This window comes from Bos javanicus, chromosome 4, assembly GCF_032452875.1.
Source record: "Bos javanicus breed banteng chromosome 4, ARS-OSU_banteng_1.0, whole genome shotgun sequence".
NCBI lineage: Eukaryota > Metazoa > Chordata > Mammalia > Artiodactyla > Bovidae > Bos > Bos javanicus.
This window is the reverse complement of record NC_083871.1, coordinates 73772628-73798583: the sequence shown is the minus strand read 5'-3', so window position 1 is coordinate 73798583 and position 25956 is coordinate 73772628. Positions and strand designations below refer to the sequence as shown.

Here is a 25956-nt window from a genome sequence, read left to right as displayed (position 1 = left end):
TGTATGTCTCAGGGAACTCAAACAGGGACTCTGTGTCAACTTAGACGGGTGGGAAGGGGAGGGAGACCAGAGAGGGGTCCAAGAGGGAGGGGACATATATACACCTATGCCTGATTCATGTTTGTGTTTGACAGAAAACAACAAAATTCTTAAAGCAAGTATCCTTCAATTAAAAAAATAAATAAATTTTTTAAAAAAAAGAAAAAGAGAAGATATAAATCTCCAATAGTAGGAGTGATGAAAGGCATATTACTTGAGAAATTTCAGACATTAAAAGGATAATAAAGTAAAAACAACTTAGGCCAATGCACTCAACAACTTAGAGGAGGAAACTGACCGCAAAAGGGTACTAGAGAATTTTTGAGGTGCTGGAAATATTCTACATCATTATTGTTGTAGTTCCTGAACAAATGTAACCACTTGTTAAGATTCATCAACCTATACAATTAAATGCTGAATTATACTTCTTGTAAATTATACCTTAATAAAGCAAATATCAAAAAATTATATTTTAATGTGCTTTGTGGAGAAGGCAATGGCAACCCACTCCAGTACTCTTGCCTGGAAAATCCCGTGGATGGAGGAGCCTGGTAGGCTGCAGTCCATGGGGTCGCTAAGAGTCAGACACAACTGAGCGACTTCATTTTCACTTTTCACTTTCACACATTGGAAAAGGAAATGGCAACCCACTCCAGTGTTCTGGCCTAGAGTATCCCAGGGATGGGGAGCCTGGTGGGCTGCCATCTGTGGGGTTGCACAGAGTCGGATACAACTGAAGCTACTTACCAGCAATGTGCTTTGTGTTTAAAATAGAATAATGAAACATATACTTGTAAATGTTGATACTAGTGATAAATAAAATTTAAAATGATATAGTGAATGATGTTCATAATTCCTTAACTAGCTAGTGGTTAATTTCATGAATGTTATGATTGGGAAATCTGAAAGTTCAGAAAAAAATTACTTCTCATCTGCCTATTAATAAACTTCTCATTATTTCCTAGCTATATCATAATGGCTAATCATACCCAGTCTTTGAACTGCTATTTCTTTCACAGTATCTTTAATTATGTTATTTATCTAAGATGGCATTTTTTCTTTATGGATAAAAGCATTCACATGGAAATTTTATAAATTCATGTTTCAAATTTCACCTTAAATTCAAAAGGAAATATGTTTGTCTTCCAAAGGCAATGGCAACCCACTCCAGTACTCTTGCCTGGAGAATCCCAGGGACGGCGGGGCCTGGTGGGCTGCCATCTATGGGGTCTCACAGAGTCAGACACGACTGAAGCGACTTAGCATATTTGTCTTCCAAAGGTAAAGGTTTCTGCATTCTCAAGCAGATCTTGTTCAGAAATTGTAACAATTTCACATCTAATTTCTGCTCATTTGAAAGTGAAATGAAAGTTGCTCAATCATGTATATTTGCGACCCCATGGATTATATAGTCCATGGAATTCGCGCGAGGCCAGAATACTGGAGTGGGTGGCCTTTCCCTTCTCTACTCATTTATGTCCCTTCTGTTTTCAAACTGACATTCATACTCAAGGCTGCTCAAGTCCCTGCTCAAGGCTTCTCAAGCTTGTAAAGTCCCAAGCCTTCTTCCTGATCATATATTTACATGCAGTGCTTCTTATACCCAGTTTTATATATATTATTTTGTCTCTGGATCGGAAATCTCTTTACATGTAAAAAAGCCTTATTAAAGTAAGGCTGATCTCATGATTTTAAAAGTATTCTGGAAAAAATAAAATAAAAGTATTGTGAAGTCAAGATAAAGAAAGGTAAGCATATAAATCTATTTTGTCTGTCTCATATAAAATGAAAAACTTATTATTCTTGCTTCCCATGTATTAGTTCCTAACATTTAACACTTACTTTAAAACCTAGCCAGATTATCTCCAGAAATATTTAGGTATTTATTGACTCTAAGTTTTTTCCCTAAATAGTTCCCTAGTGGCTCAAAAGGTAAAGAATCTGCCTGTAATGTGAGAAATCAGGATTTGATCCCTGGGTTGGGAAGATCCCCTGGAGAAGGGAATGCCCATTAACTCTAGAATTCTTGCCTGGAGAATACCATGGACAGAGGAGCCTGATGAGCTACAGTTCACGAGGTTGCAAAGAGTTGGAAACGAGTGACTAACACTCTTTCCCCCATATACATTCTCTCTATTCCCTTCCTTCTCCCTATCACCCCACCAACACATACACATTCTCCAGGTACCTGGAATGTATTACAAAAATCTATCAGGGCATATATTTTCCACATCTGAAGTAACAAAAGTTTGAAATCATTTCTGACTTTCTTTGAAATACCGTGTATTTGAAAGTATACTTTCAAATACTTTCTTTGAAATATCACTGACATAAAAATTGAGGGAAAAATTCAGCCTCCTGAAAATGCTACAAGATTAGCTAATCCTATCATATTGAGTAGCTTGATGTTTATTTCAACTCAAAGTAAAATAGTTGATGTGATCTTGGCCTGAAACTTAGATAATATATTACTCATACTCCAAAACTGAAAGCTTGAAAACAAAGGAGAACACAGAGTATTTGCCTCCAAGTCATTGAATAGGTTGTATCAGGAGAAAAAAAAGTAGTGTGGAAATATTAAAGTACTGGCCAATACAAAATGAATTCTAGCTATGCCAAACAAACCTGCTCCCTTTATGTACCTCAGCTTTGGAACCACATTGATTATTGAAAAGGCTGCCTTTCACCTAAAGATGTAAATTCACCTTTAATAGTCCTTCCCAGGAAGTAACCTACTAGTCTCTAGAATATGGTATTTGCATGATATTGCTGGAGGAGTGTGTAATTTCCTTGGTTCTGTCTTGCTGCAGCAAAGATTTGAAACAGCAGACCAGTGTTACAGCTAGGTTACAGCTCAGAGTTTTATTCTCAAGCAAAGGATAGTACATCCTTGAGGCATGAGGGCGGGCCAAGGGTGGCCCAAAGGAGAGGCCTCAATCTGTCTTGGCTTCCTCCTTTTATACATTTGTCTTCTCCCTGCAGAGCCTGCCCTATGCAAATTGGGCTAGCCAAGAAAGGGGTGTGTTTGTTTCACCTGAAGTTCTCACTCCGGTCCACATGTCTTCTTTTGTTCCATTTTCACAGGTTTTTCTCTTTCTTTGTCTTTTAGCCACCACCATTTTGGACTCCTTTTTCCTATTGTAACTGCCTAACAATATGATATAAATTGTTTGAAAAATAAGATCATGCAGCCATTATAAGAGACACAAAAAGAGTTTGTTTAGCTTATTCCAGTGGTCTCAATATAGGCTTAAAATATATTTTTGCTGAAAAGGGACTTGACTATTCAACTCTCTGTAACTATGTGGAAAGCCAAAGTCTACAGAGAATATCTATCTTTTCTACATCCTATAAATTTTAATGGCAAAGTAAGGAAAACAAGTAGAATTCATTGTTTATGCTTTGTTTATACTATGTTGTTGATGAAATTTACCATTATCTATAATTTGTGAATTGAGTTCAACAAAATTTTTTTTTTATCCTCTACCCTGTATCAAGTCTTCTGGAAATTAAAGAGAAGAAGCTGAATGTGCTATGCCCATAAGTAGCTCAGTGTCTAGTGGTAAAGGTAGTTATAGAAACCATGATGGGAAGAGAGATATAGGCAGCCATAGAAGAATACTGTACATGGTGGCACAGGGACAAGAGTGAGTATCTCATTCTACATGAGACACAGGGAAAGTTTAACAGTAGAAGAAATAACTGAGTGGAGTTTTGAAGGAAGAACTAACATTTGACAAGTGATGAAGGCCAAAAGAAGGACAGCCCAGGAAAGGCTCACGGTACATACAAACAGACATCAGCAAGAATACATACAAAAGAAACATGCATTTAATAGCTACAACAGTATAATGTCAGAAGAAGAAACCACAAGTCAGTAAGACTGGAGAGGAGGTCAAGGTTACATGTCTTTACGAAGGGCCATTAATGTTAAGTGAATGTGGAAACTCAGGGGAGCAACTGAAGAGAAGTGATGTGAATGATTTGGTTTTGAGAATGATACTTTTCATCTATTGTGAAAAATAACTCAGGGAAAACACAGGGAAATCAAAACTATTTTTTTCAAAAAATTTATTGATAAATGAAGCTGGACCAATAGGAATGGACATACTGCATTTAAGGGTAGAACCTTAAAATATAAGACTGGTGAGTGAGAGAGAAAGAGAAAAATGAAAACAATGTAGTAAACCATGAGGTTGAAAGAAGTATTAATGGATTTACTTATCTTTCATCTTTTCTTTGTCATAAACAGCTGTTCACATTAATTAAGAAATAAATATACTCTCTAACACTTGGATTCAAGATGGGGAAATGACTGCCTAAACTCAACCCTCTCTCACTCCACCAAAGTCAAGAATCAAAGAACTGGTTCACTTTCCCTTGGTCCTTGAAAATACAGTTTAAAAAAAAAAATGTAATGGGAAAACTTAAATTGTTTATGAATCAATGAGGTCCTACTGGGCACTAAACTATTTTTCTCTGAGTTTACTATTGGTCTGTGACTGTTTAGAGAGGCTGATCTTGCAATGTAGCAACCAATTAGGAATCAGAGCTTTCTTCAACCGTTATGTTATTTTCTGTTATAATCACAGTGACTCATCTCATCAGAAGACTGTGTTAGACTTCCTTCTGCATCTCTTTCACCCAAGGAACTGAATTAACTCATTTGTAAGACACTCATGACTAATGCCTACAGCTGTTAACTTAAATACAACCCTAGTATTTTCAGTTGTTTTGTTCCCAAAATAAGTCTCTTTGTATATCAGATTTTGTATCAAAATCGAGCCCTGTCTTTTGTGCAGCATTGCTGCTCCTCTATTTAGGTAAACATCAGAATATTACTAACATCGTACCACCTGAAATTTGTAAGCAGCGCCCATCACTCCAACTTTCACCACCCAGGAGAATTACATTACTAGATGGAGAAGTTAATTAAAATTAAGATGAAAATTACATTTTAGGAAGGAGAAAAATTACTATCCTGAGATGCTTTGTCATAATATTTTAAGTCTAACAACTGAAAGGTAAAAAGTGACAGGAGAAAGGCAACAGTGACCTCAGTGATGAAGCTGGTGGTCACCTCTTTGGCTTCCCTGGTGGCTCGGTCAGTAATGAATCTGCCTGCAATGCAGGAGACACAGGTTCGATCCCTGGGTTGGGAAGATCCCCTGGAGAAGGAAATGGCAGCCCACTCCAGTATTCTTGCCTGGGAAATCCCATAGACAGAAGAGTCTGGTGATCTATAGTCCATGTGGTCACAAAGAGTCAGACACAACTTAGCGACTAAAACACCACCACCACACCACCATTCACTTCTTGAGTGAAACTATGTATAGTCATCACTACAACTCCATGAGTTAATACCATCATATTCATTTTTCAAATGAACAACTTTAAACTCAGGGAAATTTAGCAATCTGCTCAATCAAGATCAACCAGCTACAAACTCAGTATGATTCCAAAGTCTGTATGTTTCTTTCTTTTACTTCATATTACATCTCAGAATATCCTTCCACTGTTACTATCAGTTTTTCCCAAAAAAAAAGGTATTTATTATCTTACCCACTGTCATTCATTTGTTCAACAAGCACTTGACATAGAACTGCTACACTTGTTAAGCCTGCACTAAGCTCAATAATAAGAATATCATTGATAAATAATATATATGAGCAATTTTAATTGAGCATTTAAACTGTGTCAGACACTGCTTCACATTCTTCTTATGTGTTAACTCATATGTGTGAACTTGTTTAACCTACAAAATAGCCCTAAGAAATAGGCATTATTAATATCCATGTTTGACAGGTAAAGAAACTGAAGCACTAAGAACTTAAGAAAATGACCATAGAAGAGTAAGCATAAAGGAAGCATAATTTTTAATCTAACAAAAATGTATTGTATAGCATCTCTTGCTTGAAAACGCCTCACAGAGAATGAAGCATGTGAGTTGATACTTAAAGGATCAGGCTTCTCTTAATAAATTAATAGAAGTAGAAAAGAGCATTCAAAGCCACAAAGACCGCTCCATAAATGCACTATCACCATCACGCATTTGACAGTTGTATGCAATCAGGACACTATATCTCCATGGTTTCCAACCTCAAATGGCTTGTGAAGTTGCCCAGCAATCCTATTTTTCTTGCTAGAGTGTTCTCTCCAATGCCATTTCATGCTTCTTCATCATACTGAAACCTACAAATACCCTACTTCCTGCTCACTCCTGGTACATGGCTCTGCTTTCTATTTCATAGGAGCTAATCAAGTTAATGTTTGTAATCACCTCAAATTCCTACAATGTTTGGGCTAAGATTATCAGAGAAAATACCCATCTACCTTATTTATGTTATATATTGGTATTTTTAAAAATAAGTAACATGTAACAAATCATTATATAATTATTTGTCACCTAAATATTCCAGAGGTCTCAGGCTAAATAAATATGATGAGCCTAGGAATCATGGGTTCAATAAATATGTAAAGTAAATCCTTCTTAGACAAATGATAATAAACAAAATCCAGAGGTAAAACAAAGGATTATCTAACTAGCCAGTCTGATAAGCTTCCATATTTGCAGACAAGCCAAATAAGGAGCTGACCAACTGCAGAATCTTTCCTGTAACAAGAAGCAGAACACTGAGGATGTCAAGTGAGACAGGTAGGGTCATTAGGCCAGAGAGTCATGTGTCTGTCTCAGAGATGAGATTAAGATTTGCATCTGCCCTAAACCAACCCCTAGGGTCTTGCCATGCAAAAAAAGACATGCTCTAAGGACAGATTCTTCCACAACATTTTCTGTTTCTACATTTAAATTTTGCATGTACCAATGTAGAATCATCTAGAAGAGGTCCTCTCTTCCTATATATAACCAAAAAGAAAAAAAATAAATAAAAGGAAAAAAGAGAGCAATACATATAGTATTCTGTGTTTTGACCACTACACCCTCGTAGTTTTAGAGTCTGGATGTCAAAATTACAAAGTTTTAATTAGCCTCCTGCATGGCAGCAAGAAGTACTGAGAAATCTATGGTTGGTTTCTTTTCTCATCCATAGGCTCTAAAATTGCCATTCTAACTACGTTTTTGCTTATATTTTACTTCATTGAAATTCCTTTCCCATATTAAGATCAATTTTGTGCAGAACGTTGTCTCATCCAATATCCTCAGAGAGCTAGCCCTTAAAGATTCTTCTTTCTGTTCCCTGTATCTTCAAATATTTCTCTCTTGTCTCCTTTTCTCTGGCATTTAAACATATTAAGCTCTATCACTATCGCATAAGCCAACAATGATTTGCTTTTTACACAAACCAGTGGAGACTTCTCAGTCAATGCTTTACTTTATTTGATCTATCACTCTTTGAAACTCTGTATCTCAAGAATTTTCTTTATTATCATCATTTTCTTCCTGCTTTTCTAGTCATGTTTTATTTCACTTGTGAACTCTTTCCTCCTTATTGACACTTCAAATATTGATATTTTAAGTGACACAATCTTAGATGTAGAACATCCAAAGGACTACACACACACAAAATTATTAGAACTACTACATGCATATAGTAAAGTTGCAGGATACATATTAACATACAAAAATAAGTTGCATTTATATATACTAATGATGAACTACCTGAAAAGGAAATTAAGAACACAATCTCATTGAAAATACTAAAATAATTAGGAATAAACTTAATCAAGAAGGTGAAAGATTAGTACAAAATTCCCTAATTTTGAAAGATACTACAAAGTTAAACGTCTTAAACTATACACAAAAATAAACTCAAAATGTACTGAATATTTAGATGTAAAACCTGTAATTATAAAACTCCTAGAAGAAAATAGAGGTGAAAATCTTCATAACACTGGGCTTGGCGGTGATTTCTTGGCTACAACACCAAAAGAACGATCTATAGAAGCAAAATCAGACAAGTGGGAATACATCAAAACAAAAAGCTTCTTCACAGCAAAGGAATCAATCAACAAAATGAAAAGGCAGTATAAAGAATATGAGAAATACTTATAAACCATGTATCTGATAATTATTAATATCCAAAATATCAAGGAACTCCTACAACTCACTAACAAAACAAAAAACAAATAATCTGATTTTAAAATCAGGAAAGGACTCAAACATTTCTCCAAAAGAAGATAAACAAATGACCAAGACATATATGAGAAGATGCTCAACATCACTACCCAGGAAATGCAAATCAAAACCACAATGAAATATTGTTTTATACATGTTCGGATAGCCATTATTAAGGGAAAAAGGAAAATAACAAGTGTCAGTTAGGATATGAAGAAACCAGAACTCTCATGGCACTGTTGGTGAGATTACTAAATTGTACAGCCTCTATGAGAAACAGTTTCTTCAAAAAATTAAAAATAGAATTATCATATGAGCAATCTTATTTGTAGATATATCTATTTATATATATCATACTTATATGTCCAAAAGTGTTGAAATCATGAACTCAGAGAGATATCTTCCCCTCCATGTTCATAGCAGAACTATCTACAATAGCCAATATATGGAAACAACCTAAATGTCCATCAACATATGAATGGGTAAAGAAATGTGGTACATATATGTACCACATATGTGCAATTGCTTTTGAAAATAAAAAAAAATTTAATTAAATTTCATCTTGACAAACTATGAGGAAATAGCAGTGGTTTGAAATTGCTTCAAGAAATAATTTGTCTTATTAAACATGTGAATAACCTCAAAGCAGCTTGATTTTCTATAATGCATTAAATAAAATCATATTTAATTCTGGAATGGTGTCCAGACACAGCATCTCGATTATCCAAATACTAACACGTTCCCTTGTAATACAGACTTTAATTAACAGACAGGTTATCTTAATTACTTTGTAATTCACTGATTTCATAACAAATGACAAGTCAAGGACTCAAACTGTAGCATGCTTAATTTTATATCTAGGTTAACTAATTACAAATAATAAGACCTATATCACTCATCAAGTACAACATCCGCCCACTTCAATTTCATTTTAAAGTGTCTCTACTGCCATGACTGAGTTGCCTCTGCAGATTTAAAATACCTCTGAGTTCAATCAGTTCAAACTCAGTTATAAGTACTTGAAAATCAAGAAAATGTTTAAGACTAATTCTTAAGTCACTACTTTAAATTGTGTAGTAAGCACTAAGAAGAAAAGTAAAAAGAGTTGAGAAGTAGTAAAAGTGGGCAAATCATGTACCGTAAGAGTGACTTGTGTGACTGTCTCCGTAAGAAGATGTAATTAGCTACGTGAAAAATGTCATCCCTTCCCATTCCCTACAGGCCTGAAATGGGCACCATATGCTTCTGTTAAGATACATTTCTATATTCATAGGGTTCATATAGATATGTACTTTAAGGCCTGTTAGCATTAATCACCAGTGCATTTTGGTGCTATATAGCCATGCATGGCTGTGGTGCAGAGATTAGAAAGAAACAGTTTTTCCCCAAAGAGACAAACTCAAAGCTCAGAATATGCCCTAACTTCTTTTGCCATCAAGCCTTTAAGGGTTCCTTTTAAAGACAACTCTAAATGGATCCTGCAATGCAGAGGCCGAAGATACCTGAGATTAGTGGGTATTTTGAGATTCAAGCTAAAGCAAATGTAGGTTTTTTTTTTTCCCCAAATCCTGGCTAAGGCAATGCTTCTGGTTAGTAGTGCTTTCAAGGAAATTTCAATTCTCTCAGACATTTACTCGTGTGTGTTTTTTTTTTTTTAATTTACATTGCAGGAAATAGCAACAACTTCAGGTATCTCTCACTATGTTTGTCTCTGAGCCCAAGAGACATTAAGTACCATAAATGCAGGTACATGGGAAGTGGTATTAATCAGGACCACCCAAGGGAGTAAACACTGTCCTAGTTACTCTTCAGAAAAAAAAAGGAAACCCTTCTATGAGAGGACTCTGGAAACTGTTTATAAAGAAAGCAATAGCTTTTTCAACAAGTCCCAGAAGAGGCAGTTACAGAGCCTCCTACTGACTATGCCACTGCTTATAAATGAACAGCTAACCATGTGTGAAGGCAGTGATTGTCCAGATTTTGGAGTACACAGAGCCTTAGTGACAGTCACATTTTTACCCCATATGTAAAATAAATATTATCATCTATAGGTGTTATGATAGGTAAAAGGAAAGGTAACCATAAGTTAGTGAGCTAAATTATTAGTTAATTCGGGAGAGAGAAGCTAAAACTCCGTAACAATAAACTATCAAAAGCTAAGCAGTGAAACATAACTCCCACACTCAATATTGTCACCGAAAATAAATGATTATCAAATACTGTGAAGGAAATTATGGGGTAGGTTCTATCAGGAGAAGAAATCATGCCTGCTTTCTCTCAACAAATAAGTGGTTATTCATAGTCTAGTTTCATGAGGGCTAAGCTATATCTCATCTACTCAATTGAGATATTATTAGACATGAGAGTTCTGCAAAAATCACAGCTGCTTGGCAAAGAAGCCTTCACTATTTTAATCTAAAATATGAAGCATCTAAAGACATGTCATGGACTGTAAGAAGACATACAGAAAGGGTCAAAGTGCAGCTCCAGACATCTTCCACTTGGCAGGGTCTTGTCTGTTGCTGCTGCTGCTAAGTCGCTTCAGTCATGTCTGACTCTGTGTGACCCCATAGATGGCAGCCCACCACCACCATCCCTGGGATTCTCCAGGCAAGAACACTGGAATGGGTTGCCATTTCCTTCTCCAATGCATGAAAGTGAAAAGTGAAGTCGCTCAGTCATGTCTGACTCTTAGCGACCCCATGGACTGCAGCCTACCAAGCTCCTCTATCCATGGCAAGAGTACTGGAGTGGGTTGCCAATTTGACAAAGAATCCTATGCCAGCTTAGTTTCATTATACTTTATTCTCCATTTCAAACTTCTTTATTCCATGGGAAAATGTGGGGTGAACAATGACACAAGAGCAATCCCATGCTGCAGTCAAGAAAAGTTTAAGTATAAGAGCTGAGGCCTGAAAGGAAGGAGCAGCTGAAGTGGGGGGTCAAGAATGGTCATACAAGAGAATTAATGAAAAAAGCATTACACAGAATATTACCCCTCCATGGCTTGATTTTCTGTGTGTTCCTCGTGTAAATGTTTGTGAATCCTGAATGTGGCTGGTGTGAACAAATGCATTTGTCTTTAGTGATATGAGACACTGAGGCTTGCACAAGACTACATTCCTAATGGGAAATTATTAAATGTGATGAAATGTCCAAGAACATTGACATGATTGAAAAGTGAAAGTGTTAGTCACTCAATCATCCAATTTTTTGTGATCCCATGGACTATAGCCCTCTGCCCATGGAATTCTCCAGGCCAGAATACTGGAGTGGGTAGCCATTTCCTTCTCCAGGGGACCTTTCCAACCTAGGGATCAAGCCTGGGTCAGCTACATGGCAGGCAGATTCTTTACTATCTGAGCCACCAAGGAAACTCCTTGAAATGATTAGTAGAGATGAATTAATCAATGTAAAATTCCATCTTTTAAAGTATTAGTTTAGCTGAACTTCATGTATAATCTTACTTCATTCCTGTGTCAATAAAACAGAATTCTTGGGGTGTTTTTCCTTAAAGCAGAGGAATGATAATCTGTTTCTGTCAAGACATACTGACCACTGTGTTCAGTGAGGAAAGACCTCTATCATCTTAACATATTTTCCCACTAGGGACTTAAACACAAGTCTTTGGATTCCTCAGTTGGGTGTTTGAACAAACTGAGCCAATTAAGTTCACTAGTGAGACAGACCCACTGGGAAACTTCATATTATGCGGTTCACTGTTAGAAATTGCATTTGAAAAAACACCTAAGGCAGTCACCACCTACCTATTCAGCTATTAAAGTGGTAGAATTGGCAAAGGAATACCAGTAACAAAGGAGCAAATAGCATGATTCTTTTTGTGATCGACATTTGATATTTCTGGATTTGGAAGTCTGATGTGTGGATATGGCCAACTTCTCTCATTGTCCTTGATGACAAAAATCTGTGGAAGTCAGTGCTTGTGGTATGTATGTTTATTTACCCACCAGGTTAATTTTTTCTTAGACTGTGTGAAACTTGCCTCATGGATGAAGGTGGACTACAATGAGTTATTATTTAAAGCACTTGATTCCCCTTCTATTTTCTTTCTCTATCCAGCCACTGTTTTCTTCTATTTAATTTCGCCTTGCTCTACTCACATGGGGGTATCCCATGTTCTCTTTCACTGATGAGCAAAAAGTGGACGTTAAAAATAGTTAAGTAGCTTGCACAGTGCGGAGTCGCCAGCATCCTGTTCTTTCATCGCTGGTTTACCGGCCTAGTTACTCTTACTCATCTTCAGTCGTCCTGTCATCTGATCTGGTCGTTAGAGTCCTTGGGAAGGACTCAGATAATCCCAGGAAACCTGGAAATGGACTCATTGGTCTTTGAGGATGTGGCTATGAACTTCACCCTGAGCAGTGGGGTTTACTGGATTCTTCACAGAGGAAACTCTACAGAGATGTGATGTTAGAAAACTTCAGGAATTTGGAATCAGTAGAAGCAAGATAGGAAGATCATGACATTGAAGATCAGTTCAAAAACCAGAGGAGAAAATTAAGGTGAGCCATGCTTCTCAGGCGGTGGTAGTGGTAAAGAATCATGCTGCCAGTGCAGGAGATTCAGAAGTGGGTTCAGTTCCTGGGTGTGGAAGATCCCCTGGAAAAGGAAATGGCAAACTACTCCAGTATTGTTGCCTGGAGAGTCCAATGGGCAGGGGCGCTTGGCAGGCTATAGTCCATGGGATCACAGAATTGGACATAACTGAGCGTGCAAGCGAAACTCCCAATGCAAAGCATGTCTTCTGTGGGAATCATGGTCTGAAATGAAAATTCTAAAAGAAGCAATCAAAACAGAATGCCCATCTTCAAATTTAGTTATTCTTAGAAAATGTCTCTGAAAAATATTTTCTTGAATTTGATATAAATGTTCAGTGTTTGCAATATAGTGCATGTACAGTCAGTTTTCACGAGCCCTATATTTCAGTATCACTTTTTAATAGCAAAGGGGGTAGTCCTATTGCCAAACATTCAGTATATTCAACTTCTAACAACTCACAAAAGATTTAAAACCTCACTCTTCCTACAAATGATAATAAATATCATAAATATAATTAAGAAGTAAATCATTAATAATGTGCTTCTCATTACTTATGGAAGTCCTATGATAGACTCTCTGAAAGGAAAGATATTCATTCTTGGGGAGAAAATGTGAAGCTTATTCCAACTCTCAGTGTGAAGAAGAAAACTGCTGGTTTTAAACCAAGGGAATGCAGTGCATGTGGAAAATTCTTCTTGAGTCATTCATCCCTTAATAGACACATGTTATGTCACATTGAATACAAACCAAGAGAGCATCAAAAGTGCCATGAGAAGGTATATAAATGTAAAGATTGTGGGGAGACATTCATTTCTCCCAGTGCTCTCAGAACACATAAAAGGAGTCATACTGGAGAAGCTCTATGAATGTAAACAATGTGGAAAAGTCTTTCAGTATGAAAAATCACTCTAGAGCCACAAAAATACTCACACAGGGGTGAAACCCTATGAATATAAAGAATGTGGGAATGCCTTGACATGGAGATCAACTTTTTGAATAGATGTGGTAACATGCACTGGAGATTTACCTTGTAAATATAAGAAATGTGAGAAAACATTCATTTATCCCCATTCTCTTACAATGCATCAAAGCAGTCACAATGGAGGGAAACCCTATCAATGTAAACAGTGTGGAAAAGCCTTTAAAAGTCCTAAAAGAATCCAAATACATGAAATAATTCACACCAGAGAGCAACCCTATGATTGTAAGCAATGTGGTACAGCCTTCAAACATTTTGGTTCCTTATAGGCACACGTACGACTTCACAGAGGAAAGATACCACATGTATGTATAACATGTTCTAAAGAATTGACTACTGCCCAGAATCTTTGAGATCATGAAAGAATCCACACTGGAGAAAAGCCCTATGAGTGTAAGGAATGTGGGAAAGCCTTCATGTGGCAAGTAACTTTTCGAAAGCACATGGTAACACACAGTGAAAAAGCATTCCTTTATCCCCGTTTTCTTCAAACACATGAAAGGAATCACTGGAGAGAAACCCTATGAATGTGAGCAGTGTGGAAAAGCCTTTCCATATAAAAAAATCATTGCAAATACACAAAAGAACTCACTGAAGGGAGAAATCCTATGAATGTAAAGAATGTGGGAAAACTTTCCTATGCAAAACAACTTTTCAAAAACACATGGCAATACGCACTGGAGGTTTACTTTATAAATGTCAGAAATGTGAGAAAACATTCATTTCTCCCAGTTGTCTTAGAATGCATGAAAACAGTCACAATGAAGAAAACCCTATCAATGTAAACAGTATGGAAAAACATTTAGAACTCCTAAACCTGTTGGAATACATGGAAGAATTCACAGAGGTGAGAAAACACTATGAATGTAACCTGTGTGGTAAAGCCTTCAATTATTTCAGTGCCTTCCAATCACACAAAAGATTTCACATAGGAGAGACACCATATGCATGTAAAAAATGTTCTCAAGTGTTGAGTAGTGTCTGCTTGCTTAAAAACCGTGAAAGAATCCACACTGGAGAAAAACCTTATAAGTGTAAGGAATGTGGGAAAGCCTTCACATTGAATATAACCCTTCAGAAACACATGATAATACACACTGGAGATGGACCTTATACATGCAAAGAATGTGAGAAAGTATTCATTAATCCCAGTTCTCTTAAAATACATGAAAGTAGTCATACTGGAGAGAGACCCTATCAGTGTGGCCAAAGTATTGGAGTTTCAGCTTTAGCATCATTCCTTCCAAAGAAATCCCAGGGCTGATCTCCTTCAGAATGGACTGGCTGGATCTCCTTGCAGTCCAAGTGACTCTCAAGAGTCTTCTCCAACACCACAGTTCAAAAGCATCAACTCTTCGGCACTCAGCTTTGCTTGTGAGTAATATTAGGACCAAACTTTCCAGAATCCATCCCATTTGTAGTTCCATATCTGCAATCACCAATAGCTTGTGTGTGTGATTTAAAACCAAATGCATTGAAGACATTCTTCAGATATTGGAGCTCCCACACTGGGAGAGAGACAAATACATAAGAGCTTCAAGGACACCATCTTCCAGCTTATTTTCCAGAATCTGTGTCCATGTAGTCAACAGTAGCCTCAACACCAGCAAGCAATATTTGATTTCCATTTATATAGAAGTGTGGTTTCCCCTCATGTCTTCAGACCTTCCACATCAAAGATCCAGCAGAGGTTGAATTTCTTCTGTAAGGGAACTTGTATCTACTATGACAGTATTTCAGTGTTTTATGGTAGGGAATAGTCTCTGATTCCACCCTTCTCTGGACTGTATTTTTGTTTCTCTCCTACATGTCAGTTTGCTTCTTCAGTGCGTTGTGCAGTGCCATTCTTGATCCATTGTTTCCCTGTAAGAAGAAGCACCTTCCTTCTGTCAGGAAGGCTGTGGGTGTTTCCTGTTACTTGTAGCTGAACATAATTCTTCAATGTGTTTTTTTTTATTGTATTTTATTTTCTATGCCCAAAAGTATGAATTTTTTTGTGAAACAACTATTTCTGTACTCATTTCAAATATACCAACTCTTTGTGAAGCATTTTTAGCTAACATATGTTGTTTTTCATATCCTCAAAGAATGTATTAAAGTACCAATTTTATTCATAAAAAAATAAATAAATAAAAATAGTTAAGTATCTCTGTGATACTATGCCCTTATCTCAGAATTAGGGAAGCAACTCTCAAGCTTATTTTCAAAGGAGATACTGCTGATCAAGAAATCTTCCCTTTAGGAAATTATAGAAACCCTGTCCCACACACCTGTATGCCCTTCAGTAATCATTCACAGCACAAACAAGCAAAGAAATTTAAATTAGATTTTCATCAAAACTTGGAATTTTAAGAAAACAAAGTAATTTAAAACAAAACAACAAGAAAAGCCTAAGATACAGTCTAACAAGATTCTCAGGTTTAAGTGAAGAAAGGAAGGTAAGTTCCACATTAATGGAACCCTCACAAGTGCACAGATGCCAGCTGTCCACCATCATGAAAAAATGAGGTAGATTCAATGCTTCACTTTTAAGTAAATGGCTCATGAGCTAGAGCTTTTTTAATAGTGAGTACTAGCTTTTCTAATTCCCACCTGTTTCTTCTGTCTTAATTGCTCTGAGGAGCATGACTAATTTAAAATTACCTTTCTGTGATAAAATCTTATTACTCTCAGGATAAAATACTGAAATAACTATATTTTCACTCTGACAAAACCTTTTACACAATAATAAATTATCTCTGTACAACAGAAATCCTGGACTTTTCCTGTGAAGAAGCTTAGCAATGAAAATCTAATATTTTATAGAAGAAATGTGTTCCAAAGTGGGATTAAAAACTGTAAATTTTATATGACCTTTCAGTAGCCTTAAACTCTGGTTTGAAACACACAGTAACTTTAGCTCCCTAATGGTGGGTGAGAAAAGCAGCCCTTGAATGAGTTTTATAAGATGTAAAGATAACCCTTTACAGCAAGGCTATCTGCTCTCAGAAGCTTTGGGTGGGAAACGAAGCAAATAACACTTAACAAAAGTTTTGCTTTCCCAGAGTAAGGTGAAAAATCCTATTAAATGCTTCTGTGGAGACCGTATTTTCAATAAGTGAATGTTGCCCATTTTGTAGAGAAGCTTCTCAATTTTCCATATCTTTTTTTACTCTACAAACCCTACCACCCACTCCAGGAATAATCCTGCTACCTAAATGCTAAAAAAGGAAAAAAAGATAATCTTTACTAAGAAAGAATTAGTAGCAACAGCTTTAGATTAACAGTTAAATATGGGCTTTTTTTCTAAGTTATATCATTCTAGATGACTGAGAAGTTGATAAATAGTTATGAATAAGCATCGAAGCAAGTTCAGGCAACACAGTTTTCTCTTGTTTGTCCTTTACAGGCTATGAAACTTAGCAACATCCTTTGACCTCTCTGAGCTTCAGTCACTAGATTACATTAGAAAATAATATGCTTTGAAGATTATAAAGTTATGCAATGTATTAATATGTTAATTACTAATTAGTTACTTGAACTGTTTAAGAAAAAGATAAAATCCTTTTGTTCAGGTGGCTTATAATTTAGCTGGGAAGTAAAATAAGTGCATACACACAAAAAATAAATATAACACTAATACAAGGATTTGGTGATGGATTTAAAGCTGAGGACAAATTTGGGAGATAACATTCAATAACACTGATAAGATTTAATAATAACATTGTGTTTATGGAAGTAAATGAAAGTCTTTCTTCCCATGAGATTTGGAAAAAATGTGTTAATATTTTTGAAACTAGTTTGGCCTAATAGGAACTCCATTTTGTGAAGAGATATAGTGTTTTTGAGATGTATTAAGTTGTCCATGAGAAATATTTATCTTTTAGGAGCAACTGGAATTATATGACTAGAATTTGAGAGGTTCAACCTGGAGGTATATTTTTGGATCAAGTACTAAAACAATGAAATTATGAGTATGGCTCATATTCAGAGATTGATTGAGAATCAAGGGTAGAGTCCTGACAATAAATGCTATAATAACCAGGCAAAGAGAGTGGCAAGGAGAAGCCTCCAGAGAATGCTGAATCACAGATGTAAGAAAGAAAACTGAAAATCAAGACGCTGATACGGCAGGATTTATGAAAAAAATTTGACACTAGAGGATAACATTTGAGAAAGGATTTTTTTAGTAACATGGCAGCAAAGGTGAACCTCAAACTCCCAAAGTTTAGTAATGAAATAAACAATTACCTTGTGGAAGCAGCAAGGATGAGGACTCCTTATCTAGGAGTTCAGCTGGCATATGAAGGAAAAAAAAGTCTTCACAGAAAGAAAGGGAGCCGAGAGCGGTGAAAACATGTAATGTGAAAGAAACTTGAACACAGGTGAAAAGAAAATAGTCATTGGAATAGGAGAGTTGAAAACACTTAAGAATGAGAGGTTAAAGCTGGGAGGGACTCAAAGAAATGGGAATGAAAAGAGTAGAAAGATTTACTTGCAAGAGAAAGAAAATCTCTGGCTGAGTGGAATCCTGCGAGGCATGTACTAAATAGGAGACAGAAATGCAGGAGGGAAAGTGTGCCAGGTGGTCTCAATATTTCTTAAGTAGAGGCTAAGGTCATCTGGTACAGGTGAGATCGGAGAGCAGGAGAGGTGAAAGCTAATGAGAAATTCTCATTCAATAGAGGTATGTACTTTTAATTAATTTTCCATTAACTAGACCACAATAGAAGTTGAAGTTACCTTGCACAGAACTGTCAAGCAAATGATTACTATCCATAGCAATGCAAATGAATTTCATTTGAGATAAAATTGATTTCCTTTCTCTAGAAAACATGACATTTTATTGCTCTACATGTAATTAACTAGTTTTATATGCATTAGCAAACTTCAACATCCTGACCACCTATATTCTTTAAATTTCTCTTTTTAACTGGTCTTAATATCTGGGCCTCTTTTTATTTGCTTCTATACAACTATTTTTTCCTAAATTTTTAATGCTTTTAAATGTTTGTCTATGTCCCTTCAATTTGTAAAAGCATTATAATATTTTTTATATATATATATATATATATATATAAATTGCACCATGGATAGCTTTATATAACACATTCAAAGACTGAGTTCCTCTTAAGAGTTTCCTAAACCTGGAAAACCCAACCAAATAAGCACCCCAACCTTGTGGACTTAAGTAACTATAAACATAAATTAGGTTAACAACAAAAGACCTTTAGTAAAATGCCTTTTACATTTTGGAAAGTGTAAGTGAGAAATGGAGGCTCATTTAGCATAAATGATAGATTAAGGTTTGCTTCTTCCAACTCAGGTATAAAATCCTGCTGTAAAAAAATCATGCTCTATCCACGGTAAGCCACTTTATCCTCCAAAGACTGCCTAGTTACCCTTTCCCTCTTGTGAAGGCTGAGAAACCAACTTGCAGCTTGGAATGAAATAAAAATGAGTTTAACTAAATGAGAGCTATTGCATCTAAGGGTGAAAACTGTATGACCCAGAGGGCTCAGCCAGAAAACAAGGGAGGCAGACACCAGTTTGCGCTGGGAGCCAAGTCTGGCCGTCCCGGTTATTAAGAAGGATACCTTTTGTCACTCACAGAGGTGTTTAATGGTCTATGGTGACATTGTTAGTGCATAAGAAAATAATATACATGATCAAAAAAATAGTTAAAATATCCACATTTACAGAGGAGGTCAACTGAGACAAACAGCTGAGAAACCTCTCGTGAAAAAGATGCCTCTTATGGAGTCTATCAGCAGAGCTTGCTGGTAGAGAACTGTTTTCAGAACTTTTTGTTCCTTCTTATCTTATGTGAGGTAAGTACAGACATCGAATGTAACAGGAAATTTTGATATGGCCATGACATCCAATCACATGTAATTTTTGTTATATAATTATTATAAATAAAATAAACACTAATTGTTTTAATGGATTTTTGTTATATTTTTCAAAGTATTATTCCATATAAGATTGAAAATCAGATAAGCAAAATACTGGTCCTTCACAATGATGAAAATGAGTAGATTACACCTGATTTATATAAATTTGTTGTATATTCTGCTGGATATTTTCCTATGTGTGACCATATAAAATATAAAGTGTCTTAAAAATGAAATGTATCCATGATGAAAATCATCTGAATACAGGGAATTAAACAGAAAAGAAATGTTAGTTTAATAGATTAAAACAATTAAAAAAACAAGATCTCTTTGGATTGTAATCTGGGAGATTAACATTGTATGGTAGCAACAATAAAAAACATTATTTATCTAGCACTGAATTCTCTTTTCTTGAACCCCCTTTAAATCCAAAGGATTTGTTGCCAAATTCCAGTACAGTCTGTTCTACAAAGCATGATGTATACCTTGCTATAAAATTGTCTATCAAAAATCTAGTTACAAAAACAGTTACTTTTGTGACTGAAAACTATCTGGGCCAAAGAGAATACCTAGTCGGATTTTCCCTTTGTTCCCTAAATTACAGAAGAATAATTATGCCTTGTAGAGAACTGCCAGGTGCGTTTACATAATAAAAAATCTGGGGCAGTAAAGAAAAAAAAAATACTCAAAGCTCATTGGAGGGTGAGTTTCTGAGGAGTGTTACAGGTCTGCAATGAAGGCAGTTTCAGGGGAAAAAAGGAGAAATTTATTAGTGTTATGTTTTGAAACACTTCACATTTTTTAAGACACCCAAGTAAAGACTTTGAACTATTTGATATAACTTTTGATTACTGGACTCCATTTCTTTGATCATAACACTGCTTTCAGATTGAATCAGTGGCTCTAGAATTTATGAGTAACTTTCATATAAGCGGTATCATATTTTATGTCTGCAATAACTAACTTTTCCTCAGTAGAAAATCTCACTAATGAAGGGTTTTATTAACTTGAGTATTTCGTTTTTACCTGGGAAAAATAAATTGGCTTACCTAAATCAACAGCAATAGTTTATTTGTACTTCAATCTACATACTTATAAGTATTTCAGCTATAAAATCCTCCTTGACCTTGACCTTGTAATTTTGCTTACGATAAAATTCATAACTATTAAAAGAATGACAACAACCAAAAAACTGTGATGTATACTACAAAGCTTCCAAATTCCCTGACATTCAGTGCTTTGTACCCAGCCAGTGGAAGACCCCATAAAACCTACAGTGCTCCCCACTTGGATAATTCATTTTACATTCACATCAAGTTCTACAATCTGACATTAGAAATGCCCAGTTTGGGAAAACTTTGTGTAATAGAAAAGATGCTGCATTGGAATGGAATAAGGTAGAAAGAAATGAGTCAGAAGGGTTAGTGAGATGAGATGAATTCACAAATAATGAGAAGAATGGTGAAAAGCCCAGTCAGAAGGGTATTTCAATGATCAGTATATGGTGAAGGCTTGATATTTGTGTGAATGGGCTAGAAGGGGAGGATTTTAGAACTCTCATAATAAAGAATGGTGCTGTTGTTGTTTAGTTACTAAGTCCCTCTGACCCTTGCAACCCCATGGACTGTAGCCTGCCAGGCTCCTCTGTCCATGGGATTTCCTATGCAAAAATACTGGATGCTGCTGCTAAGTCACTTCAGTTGTGTCTGACTCTGTGCGACCCCATAGATGGCAGCCCACCAGGCTCCCCTGTCCCTGGGATTCTCCAGGCAAGAACACTGGAGTGGGTTGCCATTTCCTTCTCCAATGCATGAAAGTGAAAAGTGAAAGTGAAGTCGCTCAGTCATGTCCGACCCTCAGCGACCCCATGGACTGCAGCCTACCAGGCTCCTCTGTCCATGGGATTCTCCAGGCAAGAGTACTGGAGTGGGGTGCCATCGCCTTCTCCGAAAAATACTGGCATAGGTTGTCATTTCCTTCTCCAGCGGATGGATCTTCCTGACTCAGGGATTGAACCCACAGCTCCTACACTGGCAGGCAGATTCTTTACCACCGTGTCACCAGAAAAGCCCATAATAAAGAATAGCAGGTAACTAATGATTATAGTGAGAGAAAAGCTAGAAAGAAATTTTAAGAAATATAAATATTATACTCTGGGAAACAAGGAAGACAGTGGCCTTATTGACAGACATTTATTGTTTAAATTAGAAGACTCTTGCCCAAGCTTCCTTTCTGGTATTCCATACCTAAATATCTGAAAGGAGGAAACACTGCATAAAATTATGCAAGATTTAAAAAAAATAGAAGTGACTTCTAATTTAGGTTCCAAATTTTAAAACAGAAAATAATAGAACCACTAAAAATATCCACTGCTGCATAGAGCAAAAGCTGATGGAACAATAGTAGTAGTCATGGTTACCTGTGTGGCATCAGCACACTATTATTATACAATTCATTCCTATGAATAACACAATCATAGCCTAACATAATACAAAATAATCTTGCAACAGTGATACAAAAAAACCCAAACCAGAAACTGTTTAAATCAACTAGGCTCACAGCTTCAAAATATAAATTTGCATTTCTTGTGTGAGTAATTCAACTGTTCTATATGTATTTCCTTAATTTTATAATCACACTTCATATTATTCTTTTGAAATCATTAAGTCATGTCTGACTCTTTGCGACACCATGGACTGCAACATGCCAGACTTCCCTGTCCTTCATTATACTGGAGTTTGCTCAAATTCATGTTCATTGAGTCCATGATGCTATCTATCCATCACATTCTCTGCCAGCCCTTTCTCCTCTTGCCTTCAATCTTTCCCAGTATCAGTGAGTCAACTCTTATTAATGAGTCAACTCTTTGCGTCATGTGGGCAAAGGATTGGAGCTTCAGCTTCAGCATTAGTCCTTCCAATGAATATTAAGGGTTTATTTCCTTTAGGATTGACTGGTTTGATCTCCTTGCAATCCAAGGGACTCTCAAGAGTCTTCTCCAGCACTACAGTTTAAAAGCATCAATTTTTTGGCAATCAACCTGCTTTTGGTCCAGATCTCACATTCATACACGACCACTAGAAAAACCATCGCTTTGAGGGTACAGACCTTTGAAGGCAAAGTAATGTCTCTGCTTTTTAATATGCTGTCTAGGTCTGTCACAGCTTTCCTTCCAAACAGAAAGCATCTTTTAATTTCATGGCTGCAGTCATCATCTGCATTGATTTTTGGAACCCAAGAAAATAAAATCTGTCACCACTTCCTCTTATTCCCCTTTTATATGCCATGAAGGGATGGGACTGGATGCTATGGTCTTAGTTTTTTGAATGTTGAGTTTCAAGGCAGCTTTTTCACACTCATCTTTTATCTTCATCAAGAGCCTGTTTAGTTCCTCTTCACTTTCTGCCTTTAGCGTGGTTATCATCTGCATATCTGAAGTTGTTGATATTTTTCAGACAATCTTGATTTCAGCTTGTGATTCATCCAGCCTGACATTTCACATAATGTACTCTGTATATAAGTTAAATAAGCAGGATGAGAATATACAGCCTTGATATACTGCTTTCCCAATTTGGGACCAGTCAGTTATTCCATGTCCAGTTCTAACTGTTGCTTCTTTACCTGCATACAGATTTGTCAGGAGACAGGTAAGGTGATCCAGCATTCCCATCTCTTTAAAATTTTTCTAGTTTGTTATGATTCACACAGTCAAAGGCTTCCTAAAAAAACCTTCATATTGTTATTGTTCAGTCACTAAGTTGTGTCTGAGTCTTTGGGACCCCACGGACTGCAGCACACCACATCTCCCTGTCCCTCATTATTTCCTAGAGTTTACCCAAGTTCATATCCATTGACAAAACAGCTTCATAGTAAAATGACTAAATTATTCATGGGAGTCCAAAGTTTAAAAAGTATTATTTTGAAAATATATAACCAAATTCAGAAGAAAAACAAAAATCACCCTTTCTTAAATAGGTCAGTTTTATATCAACTGTTTTAAAAAATAACAGTTAAATGCAATTTAAAAATCATTTCACTTTCATTGACTTTTTTTTAATTAATATGTTTAAAGATCTCCAAACAGATATTACTGGCAACAAATCCATTAATTCTTGCCTAACATGGAAATAAATTTTGAATTGTTGGAATGTCTTTAAAAAAAAATATTCAATATCTGATCCTCACATTATATTGTAAAATCCTTCTTATCTTGTTACTTAATAAACTGAACATACAAATTTATGCCTGAAACTCCAATTTCAGAATAGCTACACAAATGTATTCCTCCTGAGACTATGGTATTCAGAGTGAACTCTACCACATGTTGAAACACAACTGATATAATTGATTTGGCATGAGTAATGAATGGGTTTTCTTTCACATTAATTATATCCTGGCTATGAGAACAGAACACTATTTATAAATTGACTAACTGCATTAAGCTTATGAAACAGGGGTAGACTAATATGAGACAGCGGGAGGTAAGATAGGGCTTCCCAGGTGGCGCTAGTGGTAAAGAACCCACCTGCCAATGAAGGAGGGACAATAACAGACTTGGGTTTGATCCCTGGGTTGGGAAGATCCCTTGGAGGAGGTCATGGTAACTCACTCCAGCATTCTTGCCTGGAGAATCCCATGTAGAGAGGAGCCTGGTAGGCTCCAGTCCATAGGACTGCAAAGAGTAAGACATGACTGAAGTGACTTGGCATGCAGTAGGTAAGATGCTCAATATATTAATAGTACTTGGTTTTGAATCTGAAAATTTAGATTACATTCTGATTCTGAACCCATTTGACTTCAGACAAGTCACTTAACTTCTTTGAGCCTTAATTTCTTTACGGATAAATTGAGGGAGTAGATGCTAGATGACTCAGTCTGGTACTAAAACATTATGACCAAAAATCATTCTGTATACTAGTCACACAGCTCTCTAGTTTCTAGGAATTGCATACAAAGTTTTGCCAATATCTTCTTTCTGCCAATTTGTCTCAGCTCTTACATGCATTCAGCAAACTCCAGATCACAAATTATGCCAGTGAACATTTTGAACCTGGCAAAGTGAAGTGTACTATTTTGAAATATCTGCACAATATCCAGCAAAACGACTAAAGGTATTATGAGCTTTTCAAAATCAAACATCTCAGCTAACTCTGCAGTGACTTATCCCCATATTCAACTATGGGTCTTTTTCTTTTGGAGCATTCTGTTACATTGCTTCATCCTAAAGTAGTAAATGAACCTTGGATACACTATATATACCATTTCTGTGCTTTTATAGTCGAGATGAAACTTCTCAGATAGGAAATAGTTAGCTATTACTCTGCAAATGAAATTGAAATGCAGGGGTTGTACATCCACTTATCCCAACCCTGGCCTCTGGAAATTGGTAAGGATTTGGGGGGGAAAAAAGTACAGGATAGCAGTGTGAAAGCAATTGTAATTGGTTATTTTGTGTAATAACTATGTCTCAAATCACTACTGAAGACTTCTTCAGAATTAGACTGATTCACATTTAAGAATTGAGTTGACTTCTATCTTAGCATGGACTCCAGCTGTGCCCATATAGAAAGCAGTGTGATCAGCTGATTTTTAACAATTGTTGGCTTTATCTTCCTCTATCATTTTTATGAATACATTGTTCCCAACAAAATATTTGGTTCACTTTCCTTTTTTTCTCATCCAATTGTTTATTGTTCATAGATCTAGCTTGAAGATATCCTCCAATATGAGATGAAAAGGCAGCAGCTAATTTGCTTCCCTGAATATGGCACAAGAGCTTTTAAGTCCATGAAAGGCAGGGTCAATAAAACTTTAACAACATAGCACTTGAAGGGAAATAACTGTGGATTCCAGTCCCTTTTCGAGTATTTATAACAAGGGACTTCATCTTTTGTATCATTGCTAAAGATGAATTGCTAAAATAAATTTGTAAACTGTTGTTCATTGTGAAGCTTATTATATCTTCCTATATTTACTTTATAACTTAAGCACTTAAAAAGTATGGCCTTATCTATACATTACACTCAAAAATCATTTATATGATGGTTGCTTAGAAGTGCTTTAAATTTATATATATTATAAAATTTTTACATTTAAAAATCCTAATTTTTTATCCAAAGAAGTTTCACATTGTTTCCTAGTGATACAGCAAATCCTTTATCTAAAGCACAAGAGTAGTAGCAGTATTTTTGAGTAAAAAAACTCTATCTTCTCTTTGTCTACAAATGAAATGACCTCCTTTCAAACTACCACTTCTTTGAGTCAGTGTAGAAATTGTCCCATGATGTTTCACGATACCCTTGGTAATCTTTCTTGTAATTAGCTGGCAAAGGAAACTCATAAGAGTAGGGATGTGCTTTCTGGGATACCATATGCATTGCATCATTATACAAAGAAACTGTGAGAACCTTCAGAAGAGACTTAGACTTGCC

The 25956-nt window shown here is 36.1% G+C and overlaps 1 pseudogene; it reads left to right on the top strand.

The window, feature by feature from the left end:
* LOC133246894 (zinc finger protein 44-like) overlaps nucleotides 1-14105 on the top strand; it is an 86338-nt pseudogene extending 72233 nt beyond the window's left edge.
* Nucleotides 14106-25956: the final 11851 nt, after the last annotated feature.